Source organism: Battus philenor, unplaced genomic scaffold (genome assembly GCF_028537555.1).
Source record: "Battus philenor isolate CCGP_79_NKW_IND1 unplaced genomic scaffold, ilBatPhil1.0.hap1 SCAF_14, whole genome shotgun sequence".
NCBI classification, from domain to species: Eukaryota; Metazoa; Arthropoda; class Insecta; order Lepidoptera; family Papilionidae; genus Battus; species Battus philenor.
Window position 1 is genome coordinate 9,861,099 of NW_027181676.1, and position 15,190 is coordinate 9,876,288.

Below are 15,190 nucleotides of genomic sequence, written 5' to 3' on the forward strand. Positions count from 1 at the left end.
TTAGTTCGACCTGTAGAATCAGAAGGTTCTTCTTCTGTATCACTCACCATAATCTGCCCTTGAATCATTACTTCAGCCGGTTGAAGCAGAATGTTTCGTGGCAAATTATTCAAAGTTACATTATCTTCTTCACCCGAATCTTCGTCAGTGAGATAGTCAGGATCAACAGGAGGAGGTAGAATACATATCAGTCGTTCTCTATAATCTTCTTCATTATCAGAAACATTTTCTAAAGCATCTAAAATTTCATGCGCAGCTAACGGTCTGTAAAGAAAAAGTTGTATTATTGTACTAAAATCATGTATATTATCCTACTGTCCTATATATAGTACGCTAGTATTTGTAACAAGTTATACGTAATTTATTTATATTATTTTGCTAGAATATTTATTTAGTACAAAAGTTAAGGTTATCAACTAGATATTAACACAGAAAAAAACAACTCACGAGTAAAATATAACTTTTTATACATACCTGTCATTTGCCATGTCTGCAACGCACTTTTATTACACACTTATAAGGTAAAATATAAGGTAAAAACTGTTAAAATAACCGTCTTTTTATTTTTTCTAATAAAGCTGACACGTTTCTTACTGCAAATCATAAGACTAAATAATCTTAGATAAAGAGGGTATTCTGATATTTTTTTTTATTTCTACTGTCCTAAATATAGGACAGTAGGCTTATCTGGGTTAATATCACTGCCAGATTTTCGTTGGATAAAATATTGCAAAATATCCTCCGCTTCAGATTCATAAAATAAAAACAAATTTAATCTATTAATAAATTATTTATTTAATTAATGAGATGAATTCAAGTCACAACTTACGTTAGGGAGGGTTATGGTATATTTCTCAAGAGGAGCAAATCTGAAGCGAAGAATTTTGTCGAAAAACTGTAGTCATAAAGTAAATCAAAAATTAGCTATCTAAATTGGTATTGATTAGTCTGTGATATTGTTGAGGGCATATGAAGAGGAAGAAAGTCTTGGAGTTGAGGTTGTATGCGACGAAAAGGTGTACCGATACCCTACTTGCAGGTGGACCAATACATCGGAAGAAAGTTGGTTAATGCGGCGAAAAGAAGAATGAATAGATGACTGACACTGCATCTTTTGTTCTTCTATGGCAACATTTTGCAAAGATTAGTTAAAAATACCTTATAACATTATGCCTTATAAGTAACATGGCTGCTTTGGTTTCAAGTTCACGTTCACTCTTCGTGGTTAACAGACGGCCTTCTTATTTGAAGACACCTGGTCTCTTTAGACTAATTATCACATACATCAAGATGACGAATGAAGATAGTAATATAAAAGCATAAAAAAGTATCTAACGAATCCCCTTTTCACTGTCATAGCACAGGAGAACTGTCATTCCATTTACTGTAAGGTACGCGTCTTGTTTGTCTCGATGTTCATGAATTGGAATAAAAGGTAAAACATTTTTACATAATTATAACCGTTTAAATTAATCCCTGAATAGCCGTTTCGTTGTAATTAACTTAATGTATAATTTAAGAATCAATTCTTTTCGAACTATTTGTATAACTGATGATAAAATCTATAATCTATTTTGTGATAACTTCTTTGATTGTTTTTTTTTAAACATGTAGGTATATGGGAAGAAATGATCTGTTATTCTGATATAAAAATAATGTATAACAAGTCCGGCTATATGAGGGACTTTAAATATTTATAAAACGAAAAAATATTATTGAACTTTGTATATTTATAATTTTCATGAAGCATATGATAGTAATTCTCATTTAATAATGTGAAAGTAAGCCTCGGTAGCGCAGTAGGCAGCGCGTAAGTCTCATAATCTTAAGGTCGTGAGTTCGATCCTCACCCGGGGCAAATTTTTTTGTCGTTTTAAATTTTATATTTAATATTTTTAGTTTAGTTAATGACTATAGTTACATAATAATATCATAGATTCAATAAACATTTTATAAAACAAAATTCGTTGATTCCTTCGACTTCTGTGTTAGAAAAATCTGTGCTGCAGTGTCCTCATCCGTAAAAAGAAATTACACATATAAACTTAATTAAGAAACAACAATAACATAAATAAAGGTGGAAATGAAAACAATGTTAAAACTGATTACGTAGATGAACAAGTGGTATGTATTAAAAAACAAGCAGTAATTATTAAAATAATTACATAACATACAATAAACATATTTCTGGGCAGTATATCTACAATATTTTTCGGAAATTCATAAGGTATTAGATTTTAGTTACATTCAATTTAATTTAGTTAGCGATACTAATGACATCTGTTTGATTTAGTTTGAAGCACTTGCGTACCATCTATTAGCTTTAAATTGCACTATTGAAATCGTAGTCTGTTTCAGTAAAAGTTTCGTTTAATTTAGTTTCAGCTATTGCTACTAGATGGCATTAAAATAAAATTATTACATTTTTAAAGTTTCGCAGACGTGTTTTTTTACTCTTTAAAATATTATAACCTGACACCTATTAATTACGAAGAATAAAACTATATAAAATATTAAATCACGGTTTGGTAAATTGTATGTGATTATATGCGTATTTGCATATATGCTATTTAACATTTAAAAAAAAACATTTATTTTTTTACAGCCTCTTTAAAAAACAAGATAGCTAGATTTCTTAGTATAATAATGTTTAGCACGGTATCTGACAGAATTTTGGTTTTCAATACCCAGTATCATGTTGTTTTAAGAGACGTATACACAATGTGGGCATTCTATTTCAGGTACCCTTTCACATTATAAATAACTTTTTCTTAATTATCCCAATAATATTGCTTACTTAATTATTTTAACACAATTCTTGTTTTATTTAATCACTTAATTTTTTAATTTATTTTCGGTATCTGTATATTGTCTCGTCAATAATAATAATAATCGTCAATAATAGTCGTCGTCAATACACGACGAAGTTTTATTTTTATTTTAAGTCAATCATAATGTTTTAAATAATAGCTGTGTTGCAGAGAAATATTAATCGCATCGGTCAGTCAGAAAGGGGCAAAGTTGACAGTTGAACAGTAAAGCTACAAAACAAGCTCCCGCCATTTTGATGGAGCATTGTTTTGGAATTCCTTCACGCTCAAGCCGCCGCGAGTTAAGGCCACCGTAACATGGAGCCTTTGGCGAACTGACGACCAGTTATTTTTTTATTTTTCTTTCACATGACGGTTTGAGGTAATCGCTAATGAAAAATTATTATTAGCTTCCCGTTCCCAATATAAAATCAAAATCATTCTCTAATGGACGATTTGTGAACATATCTATGCTTACGTTTAAAATATAGTTTTCGGCGTAAACTTCCTCTACATGAAATTAGTTAATTTAGTTTTACTATTTTTTACACTGAATGATTCTTTGCGTAAGCCGTTTCCTATTGTTTTATCGTGTGTTCATATGGTTGCAACTGCATATCATTGCTGGAAAAAATCTTTATAAAATCTATTTCTTGCACATAGACCTTATAACACAAAAAGCCGAGCAGGCAGTTCACCCGACACTGATAAAAGCTTACTGTGTTTACGTGAAAACGCTCCATATCACTAACTACTACGGCCACAACACTTTTTAGTTTTAAAATATTTTTGCGTTGTCCAGTTCACATCTGATGTGAATTCAGACGCTGCAGTTAGATAATCGCTACCATCGTATATAAGTTAAAATTGTAAATAATACGCTATTGTAAATAGTCTATGTATATCTATATTTGAATCAGACATGAGCAAATCCGCAGAAGGCCCAAGGTTACCGATATTGCTCGAAGAATTGCTTGTCTAAAGTGGCAGTGGACAGGGCATATTGCTCGTGCAACCGATGGCGGTCCGGGCCAAAAGATTCTCGAAAGGCGACCACGAGCCGATAGACGAGGCGGGGGAAGATACCCACTTGTGAACCCACAATATAGTGGAAATAGCCGGTAATTTTTAGAAAAAAGGATCCTCTATTAGTGAAGAAGTTAAAAGGAACGTATAATTTATTTATTTTGAATTGAAACCTATACACCTAATACATTTTATTGTGTATGCCTACTTTAAAAAATAATTATGAAATTTTAGATTATTTCTATTATTACTACTAATAATGATTATAAAATTAGAGTGATTCAGCTATTTAACCTAATTACTTGTTAAGGCACTCCTAGAGTACATTAGTAATAAATGTCAAATTTCATCATTATTTTTAACATTTTTTCAAAACCTCTAACCTTTATATGCGCTTATATTAGCTTTCTGCGATTTTTACGAGATGGTAGTTCTTGCTTTATTTTTATTGAAAATAAGTGTCGCTAGGTTTTTCTGCTTCTACTGGTTTTAGGCCTGTGCAAATTCACGAGCGAAGCTTAAATTTTTTGCTCACTTATATTTCAATCTCAAAATTATCCTGCATACTTTTTGTTCTTGTAGTTGAATAAATTTTATCTAGATGTCGCTATTGCAAATTGCGAAATTCATTATTTGTTAAGTTTACCCAAATAATATATTTTTTTAAATGAAAAACAAGTTTACTTTATCAATCAGTAATTACTCACAAAAATAATATGTCCACAGAAAAAGGAGACTTTCAAGTATTTTAATTTTAGTTAACTTTTTTGTTTACATTACCACTCGCGTCTATAAATTCACATCTAATTATTTGTATATCATGCATTTTATTACTGCATATTGTAATAAATCTCAATAGATATTGAGTATATAAGAATTTTATTTATAATTATCAGGTACAGATGCAAAGGTAAATCATGCCATTCTAAGTAATCGTGGTTCAAAAAAATACAAAGTTTTGTTAAACGATATATCTATTTAATAATTAAAAATGGTTAACTCAATAATCCAACACGCTTTCGTGCTTTTTTATATTAATAAGTCATAACATTAATAGGTTTTAAAATGGTCTTTATTCTCTAGGCCTAATTTTTTTTTCTTAAACGGCAGCGTTGCGAAAGAAAAGAAAGGTAATAGTAGTAATATAAATAGCAATACATCTTTTAAACTGAGAGATGTAAGGTAATTTATTAATTATTTCTACATTTAATTATAAGTATAATTTTGTAAAAACGTTTAAGCATCCAATTCGTTTAATACAGAAAATTAAAGATACATAATTTTTTTAAAATATAGTTTATGTGGTGAAAACAATAACTTGTTAAATGTATTACTATAATATATTATTAAATTTTGTCACCTTTAAATTACCTAAAAAAGCTTGTTATTGTTTCATTGGCGCAAGAAATAAAATTAAAATATTTATGCAATCAATCTTGTTATAGAGCCTATCCTTAACTAGTTATGGTGACTGTGCACCCTTAAAATTGCCCAATTATACCCCTTTTAACCCGCACCATGCCGCCCCAAAATGTTATTACAGTAGATTTATATCTGGTCATTAGGTCCATTGATTAGTGATGGATACGGATGCCATTTTGACTAACACGTGACTTGTGTATATCTCTCTAGATTCAAACGAAAGAAAAAGGTTAGAATTTAATTTTATTTAGTAAAATGCGTTTATAATTAACATGATTTATATCACTGTGTATTTGATATTTTAAAATTTAACTTTACTGCACTTTTGTGTAGTCGTCGGTTTTTTACATATGTTTTATAATTGTTAATTATTTAATAATGTATTATTTTGTAAAAATATTTTATTCTTATTATTAAAATAAAAACAGAACAATTTTTAGAAAATGTAACGATTTCTGGTTAGTAAAATCGAATAGTAATATACCTCAAAACGTTTTTCTTTCAGATTCTCATATAGCAATATTTTAGTAACACCAGTGTAGGTAAATTGATGCCACAGCTTTATATCGATAAAGCTGTTATTATTCAGACATTTACACCAAAGAGGCCGCCAAAGATAAATGTCTTACGAACAGCAAATCTTCGGAAATTATTATTTTTCAAAAATTGATGTAAGAATAATTAAATGAAGATATTACAACTAAATTATTTTGTTCCTAATGATGAACGGGATGGTTGTTTTGATTTAGTATTTTTAACCAATTATTTTGCAACTTTGTTTTTGTATGAGATAAACTGTTAATAAATACATGTGATAATAATAAACGGAAAAAGGCACCATCAGAATGTTATTGTAAATTATAAAAGTCATTGTTATATCATTGTGCATTTGCTGGATACAATTAAAAGCAGAGAATGCACAATTGTCATAATGATGTGAAATGACATTGGTGGCGATAAGACAGATTTTTTTGGATCGGATTTTTACTATAGACCAAATGACATTTGCAGATTTCATGGGTTCGAGGCAGCAGCTTTTTTAATGTAGCGAGGGTCGAAGGTTACCGAGAGAAAACCTAAGCTCAGGTCGCTGCATACTACTATTATATCTTTTTGGGCCCCATTAGTCGTTTGCTCAACACGAAAGCATTCTCTCGAATATCTGATCATTATTGTTGTTTACTTCACGTTTTGAATGTTTTGGGTGTGTTTCATTCACATTGTACTCTGTAAATAAAACATGTTGTTGAGATAATACCAATAAAAATGACTGTTTCTAAATTGGGAACAATCACTAACAATTTTATTATTAATATAAAATATCTAAAACGTTACAGTGATTGCGACTAAGGTAAACCTTTGAGGTAGCCTCAATAATGATTTTACACCTATTTTTAATCAACCTGTATCAAATAATCACTTTAAAACATTTTACATTATTTTTTTTTAAATTTAAATTTGACCTCTATCAGTGCGGTGCCTGCAATGACAAATGGTAAACAATAAATAATATTAATTGAGCTTGTTCTTACTATATTATTATTACTTTATATATTATTTCTGAATCCATTGATTTTTGTATAGGGTGTAATATTGATTAACTGACAGCAAATGAACTAAACATTCACTTCTATAAAGCTAATAAGATATTTTTAGTCATAGGTTGATATTGTATAGCTCATTTGCTGTCAATTCATGTATACTATCCAAAAATATATAATTAATTTAATGTATAATTTACTCCAAGCACGTCGCTGTTCTTCGTTGCTCCAAATTGAGTTATCAAGTCTGGTGAAATTCATTGTCTTTAAGCTTAACGTTCTTTTTGTGCCGATACGTGTTTAATAGTCAATTAATGCGGCTACCTGCGGCGCTTTTTATCCAGAATCGATCGCCGAGGGTACTGGCCAGTCACTGCTCTCTTAACTGACTGTACAATCCGATTGTTCGATCCTTCGTAAGCGTTAAAAATACAAAACTAAAAATATTTAAACGTTGCAACGTTGCAGCTAATTAATTTTGAGGCATTCGTAGAAACATCGCGTAGTGAACACAAATTATGTGAACGTATTTTTAAAAAAAAATACATAATTATAATTTCAACCGCAGGACTTCCACTACTGGACATAGGCCTCCCCTATATATACCTAATGAGAGCGTTGAACTTTACAAGGTCATCTGTCCACATTGTGGGTGGGACATTTTGCTGCTCTTGCCACTCTGCGGTCTCCGCTCAATAACCGTAGACCCTCAACGGCCACCTGTTCTTCGCGCTATGTGGCCTTCTTCTTTTATATCTGTCCGAGCCGAGCTCACCAGAAAGCCTACGAGATTTGTTACCGTAATAAATGTTATAAACTAAGTTTTCCCTACGCTTATCGCTAAAATCTCCTCGGACCCCCGGATTCTGCAAATGAAACTGGGGCACTGAGACAGGTACAAAAAAGTTCAAAAATCACGAATAAAGTCTACTACCAAAAAACCCATTGCAAAGTTTTTAATAGAAAGATATTTTAAAGAAAAAAAAATTATATACGTTTATAATTTTATACAGGCGCCTCCAAATTAGAGGGTGTGGTGCAGTTACGGCGGTAATAGGCCGATTAGTCCGTTACCCGGTGATCGACCGATGAAAATCTGTGCTTAACTTAATAAGAATGAACCAAAAACGCGCCACGATTTGAAGTTCGAAATTTTTAGATTTTTTTTATTTTTCCAGTAAAGAACGGCGTATTCACGCCAGTGGTACATATATTTAAGTTGCATAATTTACAGAGAAATATATATTTAATAGAGAATCATTTAAACAAATTAATGTTATTATTAATAGTAAAAGACAATAATTTTAAATCATAAGCAAGTTTTGTTAAAAATGCAGCACTCAGGTATTTTATAAAATATATTAATTGTATGTTGGCCAAGACGTATTCACGTCAGAATAGTTACATCGTTTACTGGATCATTCGTCACATTTGATGTCAACTGCCCCCCCCCCCCCGCCAATATCGGAAACTTCATGACCTTACAACCTAGCGAGTGAATTTCAAGAAATTTGTTCTTAGCAGACCTCTAATCAGCGTAAAGAATAACTACTATCATATGAGTAAAAGAGTTTAAGTCCCAAAACCTTAAAGTTCCAGATACATATTGACAAGTTAGTACACAGGTAGAAAACACTTATTTAAAATATGTGATGTGTAACTTATGATTTTAAATTATATATAGGATTGGTAATATAAATACATTTATGTATAAAATTCACGATTGTTTAATCTAATTTTATATAGAAAACGAATAAATTTTCATTATTTAAAATAAATAATTAAGAAAATGTCAATAAACACGTAAAAAATTATGTTTGGTATTTGGTTAATTTTTTATTTTATTTTATTTATTAATAATGCAGTTTTATTTTTGAACGCATGTTCTAAAAGTAATTTTGAAATGGTGTAAGAACGTAAAATAGAGTTCTCCGAAACGATGATAGCGTTTTATGGGTTGAACAAATTGACCGTAACAGAAATGCGTGCCTAAATTAAAGGTAGCAATGCTGGGTGGCGAGTGTTTATGGGCGTCTTGTGTGTTCCCAGGACTAGATTGTTTCTCCTAACGCACAAATCGAATCGGAGTTATTAGCCGGCGTCGAATCTCTTAGCATTCGATTATCTAAATTCTACGGTGGAATTATCTTTTACAGACCTTAGTTCGGTTGAAATAAAAATAAAAATCTCTCGATCCCTTTTCGGGTTTTATTCAGAACTTACGTTATTTCACTTAATCCTTCTTTCTGTGTTATAGCCTTGGATATATTTTATTACTAATAGATATATTAAAATATGGGAATAACATTGTAAGCTTATTTGTTCCACATATAAAAATAATGATCAGCTTAATTCTGCAAAACCAACAGTTTTTTTTTATATTGCACGGAATTTTTAAAGACGTTTATGCCATAAACGTTGATACAATAAATCATAAACTTCTGGTAAAAGAAGGGGAGAAATATTATCATTAGACAGAAAGTTTTTCCATATAAAATTTTTATTGTCGTATTTTGGAGTCGGTACTTAAATCCGAAATACTTTATTAAGAGATAAAAATTTCGTCTATATTGGATTTCAACTAAAGATATTTTTCTAAATTTTTAAATAATATTGTCTTTTAATAAAAAAGTTATCTAAAATCTATATTAAGCAAATAAATGCTAAATGTTGAAAATGACAATAATTAATAAAAGAAAATAATAAAGCAAACATTACATTATTTCGTTATAGTAACCAAATCTGGTTAAAAAAATGGTTTTTTATTTTCAAAATTAGCTTCATCATGTTTCCATTGTTAGAGTACAAGTTTCTTAAAAAGAAAATATTATTATAATTAACCGTTTGGGAACAATGGAAATTAGACAATGTGAAATAATAAAATATGAGATTAATAATTAATTGTAAATTATTAAAAAAGAAAATCTCAAATACATAAATAATTTTACACATTGTTACAACAGCCGAAATAGCTCAGTTGGGAGAGCGTTAGACTGAAGATCTAAAGGTCCCCGGTTCAATCCCGGGTTTCGGCAGATTTCTTTTTTGCCTTTTTTGCTTTATCTTTTGTTGCTGTTATATATATAATAAATAATTATTGCTTTTTTTTTTAAATCTTTCCGTTATCTCTATCTAAAAATATATACATAACTATTGCATATGTTTGATACATGCATATTTCTCACGCAATTAAAAAAGCATTAGTTGATAATTTTTATCTATTTTGTTATTAACTATTTACATGTGACCTTTTTCCTTTTTACATTAATAATTAAAACATACATTAGCTCCAAGCTCACTTAACCCAGATTTTAACAGTTCAGCCTAATGTGCTCTTGTTTTGTATAGAAGAGTGATATATATCTAGTGCTCTCATTAAACTTCAGCGCGGGTTTAAAGCGGAGTTCTTTTGTTTGGCTCGTAATGAAAGATAAATCAATCCTCTTCTGTAACTCGAAAGATTTTTTTATTTCAAATTCGATGTGAAATATTTGTACTCAATCATTATTCTTAGAACTTTATTTCTGACAGAACTAAAATCACTAAAATATCAACTATAATAGACGAGAAATTATACATTTAGTTATTACTAAAATTTCGATAATTATATAAATGTTTGCAATTCAGTTAAATTTTATCTTTATCTGGAAAATGAAAGATTTATATCATAATTTTTTTTAAGACTTAAAAAGAAAGAATAAAACTGAAACTACGATTTTATAAAATTATAAAATTTATCCAATCACGGTTTTAAAATTAGAAAAAAAATAAACCATAAATTGTCAATAAAACAAATAAACGCCACATAAAAATGTTAATAAATTAAACAAAGAGTTGTTTGATTTTATTGAGCGATCTTGGGAATTCTCTTCAATGAGAATACCGACATTAATAATAGTCACATAAATTCTCGGGGATTTACTTGTTTGAGTATTTTTGTTTGTTAAAATATAGACGGATAAAACATCCACTCAGAACCGTCGGAAAGATAAACGAGTGGGTTTAATAAAGATAATATTATTAACAAAAAATCTTTATGTAATAGATTACCTAATTCAATGTGATTAATAATTTGAACAATACGTAGCATAGCAAATTCGACTAACGATTTAATAAATCATATGTTATTTTTAATATTTTTTAACTTCACATAAATAATTATCACTGTCATAATTTCATCGCAGAACGTCCAGAGTTTTCCGAGAACCGTAATATGGTTATTGCCTGTCCGTGACCTTCGTTCCAGAACATTAAGACCTGAAGCCCTGGGGCTGACCGGTCGTCTCCTTTGTGTGCTATGTGGCCAGCTCACTGCCAAGCCAACTTACCAACCTCCTACGATCGCACATCAAACCTTACCCAAACATCGCTATGTTGATCGGTATTCTGCAACTCTCATCTAGCGACTTTCCGCGAACTTGACTAAGTTGTTGGTATACCTACGCCGCCACTATCGGTTCGTGGTCGCAATTCGAGAACCTTTCGGCCTCAACGGTCGTCGACTACCCTAGCGATGTGCCCCGCCCTCTGACACGAGAAATTTTTCGAGCTATTCCGGTGACCTCAGCTTTATTGTGGATCTCCTAATTCCTGATTCGATCTCGTAGCGAAGTTTATAGTAACATGGCAACTTAGCATAAATAAAGCCCATCGTAAACAACCATGTCTACAACATAACATATATAATATAACCTCTGTACACCAATCACTTACAATCAATTATCACTTAAATCTCATCCTAGTTATTTTCACACTCCATACTTTGGCGCAGTTGGGTAATGAATCAAATCGTTATGAACACGGTAATTACATCTTACCGCATCCATTGAGACTGATATCAATAAAAGAACTTCGCGAGAGCTGCTATGCTATTATGTAGCTTTTATTTCATTATTTATTTCCTTGTAAGTGTGGATTGGATAAATGGGAAGCGATAAACATAAACGTGTGGGATATGATTAAACTTAAAGACGCTATTGCTTATGGTCATACGGTGTTTAAGTCGTATATACTGACACTACACGTACTATTGCTAAATGTTGCTTGTAATCGAGTTTTAAATTTTAGTAAATAAAAATATATCTTTTAACGTAATTGACTAGTACGTTACGTTTTTATAACCTGTATAAAATCCCAAAAACTATCTTTAATGTCATCATCATTTTAGTAGTATGGCTCTAGGACATAGTACACCCCCTTGATTTTCAAAAAGACTATTTGGTAGCGGCGTGCATCCAGCGTCTTGAAACGACAGTTAATAAGGTCGTCTGTCCAATTCAATAAAAAAAAATAATGTTCAGATTTATCAATGCAACATTTTTTATATGTTTTGAATAATGTAAATACTTTATTGCTATGGTTCGATTGTGTCATTCTATCTTCACAGGATACTTACCAAAGAACCTATATTAACAGGTGTGGTTATTTCTTTGTTCAGCGTTTATCATTCGTGAATTAGTTTTATATCTCCAACTAATAACAAATAATAAAAATCTTGTTCTTAATTTCCATTTGGAACACGTAGGCGGAACATTAAATCTAAAACATCATCCCTTTAGCCGTTACATGTTCACTACAGAACATGGGCTGCTTCTACTGATTTCCAAGAGAATTGGTTAGAAGCGGTCTGCATCCAACGACAGGACGTACATCTGTCCTGTGCTGCACTTGCCGGTCCTTGGTCTTCACTTCAACACCTTATAGCTCCAACAGCCACTAGTTTTACGCGCTATTTCACTGCCGTTTCAACATGTTAATAAGATTAAATAAAATATTCTTAAAAAATAAGAGAGCATATAATTTCCATAAGTGCCAATAATGGATAAAAAAATTATGAATCTGTGTTTCATTTTAAACTTTATTTTTAACTCTACTAAAACCTCTTTCTGTGCTACTATACATATAACATAATATTTACACTGATGTAAGAAACGGTATAATTTGCGTTACAAATCATGTGACTCCTCGTAAAAAAATGTCAAAGGAATGTTCTCGATGACAAAGTTTTTATCTAAAGTCGAGGATTTCACCGTCTTACGTGCATCTTACGACCATGAACTGGATGCTTAATCCATATTAATTCCAAAGATTTCTTTACACAATGTGACGTCAATAAAACGAAATTTTTTGACCATGAATCTGCTTTGATGCACTTTTTGATGAAGAATTTTATTTAATTACGTAATTTGCAAAAAATATTGGTGTTAATTCAAAACATATTCATTTATTTAAGATTTTTTCATTTTTTTTTTAAGTTTATTATTCTCTTACGCAGAATTTCTCTGCTCGGACATTTAAATAAAATCAAAATCAGTTATTTTGTAAAACACGTGTTAAATATTTTGATTATAAAAAAGAATAAATAGTCCAAGTGAGTTCTGCCTAGTGCTGTAGAAATTTTATGCCGGTAGGTGTATAACATTTTAAAAATAAGAATGTCCTAAAATTTAAAATGTAATCGAATTCGAGATCTATGATCGCACGTCTCAGTCTTTACCGCTGAGCTACCACTACTCCCGCATACACATATATTAATAGACGAGTATATTATTTATATTTATACAAGTACGTAATACAATAACAAACGAATATGGCAAATATGTGATAATAAAGATAAAGTCTACTTTAAAATAGATAATTCAATAATGAAAACTCTTAAACATACCTTTCATTGTTATTCTATATTAATGAATTTAAATCTTGTTTTTTTTAATGATCCTACAATAACGTAAAATATCGATATAAATTTAATAGCTAATCGAATTTTGAACATAGAACACGGCATGATTATTTAGTTGTCTGATTAAAATTACTTTTTTATAATCTCTTCAAAATAAATGTGAAGCAAAATGCAAGATTACTAACTGTAATATTGCAACAATCATCATTTAAGCCGCAGGACGTCCACGGTTAGACATGACCACTCCACTCCCATAGATTTACAATGGGACCGGTTGGAAGCCTACATCCAGCGTCTTTAACGACCTGGACAAGATCATCTGTCAGTCTTGTAGGCTGTGTTTGCCATTTCATGGTCTCCACTCCAGAACCTTAACACCTCAACGGTCTGCTCACTGCCACTTCAAGCTTGCCAATCCGCTATGCTATGTCGGCTATTGTCGTTCGTCTACAGATCTCACTTTTGATTCGATCTTATAGTGAAGCTAGCTTGCTAATAAAAAGTGAAGAAGAGCTTGCTAATAAGGCTCAGATTGAGAGACCACTTTTCTGTGTCGAAAATAGCAAAGTTAAACGTAATGATTTATTGGAAAAATATGCAGTAAATTAAATCTACCATGTTCCAACAACACACATGACATCCTAATTCTCTATATTACTGCTTTCTACATTTTTTTGATAAAACTAAAAGATGTTTTATGTAAATAAGATTTATGAATTATTTATTAATTACACCATACATAACCGTGGACACCGAGTACCTTTCGAAGTCTAAAATAGTTCCTGAGAGTGAATTCCCGATCGACTTATTCTCACATAATAGGCCTGTAGCCGCGGATGCCTACTTACGGCAAAGAAAATAATTATAGGCCGTCGTCGGCCATTAATCGACATGTATTACCCGCGTAACTCAATACCCACTAATTGTTGCTGCCTGTATAATCGAGACCGCTTAAATATAATAATAAATACACCTACTTGTGAACACCGATATGTAAGATAATGAGGGATATGCCCGGCGGGGTTTGATTATTGAATAATTTCAAGAAATATTTTATGTGCAATGTAAAGTATTTAAAACGATTTAAAAAATGAATATTAAACCAACACTTTAAATATTTGAAAAGGTTTATTAGTAAACGTAAATCGAAAATTACAAAAAATTGTGTCTCTCTGAACATATTTTGCAAGGCCTTGGCAAATACGTAGACGCCTGCCGGCCAATATCTATAACAAAGTATGCAAAGTCTATAACTACATATACATATAACAGATTTCTACAACATTTACTAAGTCATGGCGATATCTCTGGAACCATAAAGCTCAGAGACTTCAGATTTGCAACGAAGATGTACATTTTCCAATTATAGTCTTATAAATAAAATGTACTCAAAATATTTTTAGGCATGTTGGGAATGCCAATAATGGATTTTATGAAATTATATCCACAAGTCTGCGCGAGTAACGAATCTAGCAGAAGACAGTTAGGAATAAAAATTAGGTTATTGAGCTCGATTTACGTGGAAAATGAAGGATTAATCTTATACACAATCTAGATATTATATAATACTAATATATAAATGCCCTAATTTTTCCCTCCCCTCTCCGCTACAACCTTGAATACGCACAAATCCACACACATGCTTACTCTCATCTCTCGTCACTGATTTCATAAAATGCATAAAAACATATGACACACTCTGATCTCTGCGA

General features: G+C 31.1%; 2 non-coding genes across 2 annotated transcripts; both read left to right on the top strand.

Moving 5' to 3' along the window:
• The first annotated feature begins 1,785 nt into the window (after window positions 1-1,785).
• TRNAM-CAU (transfer RNA methionine (anticodon CAU)) lies at window positions 1,786-1,858 on the top strand. Its single transcript has one exon. It is a non-coding gene; the product is annotated as a tRNA-Met (tRNA).
• Window positions 1,859-9,761: 7,903 nt separating this feature from the next.
• On the top strand, window positions 9,762-9,834 carry TRNAF-GAA (transfer RNA phenylalanine (anticodon GAA)). Its single transcript has one exon. It is a non-coding gene; the product is annotated as a tRNA-Phe (tRNA).
• The last annotated feature ends 5,356 nt before the right edge of the window (window positions 9,835-15,190 follow it).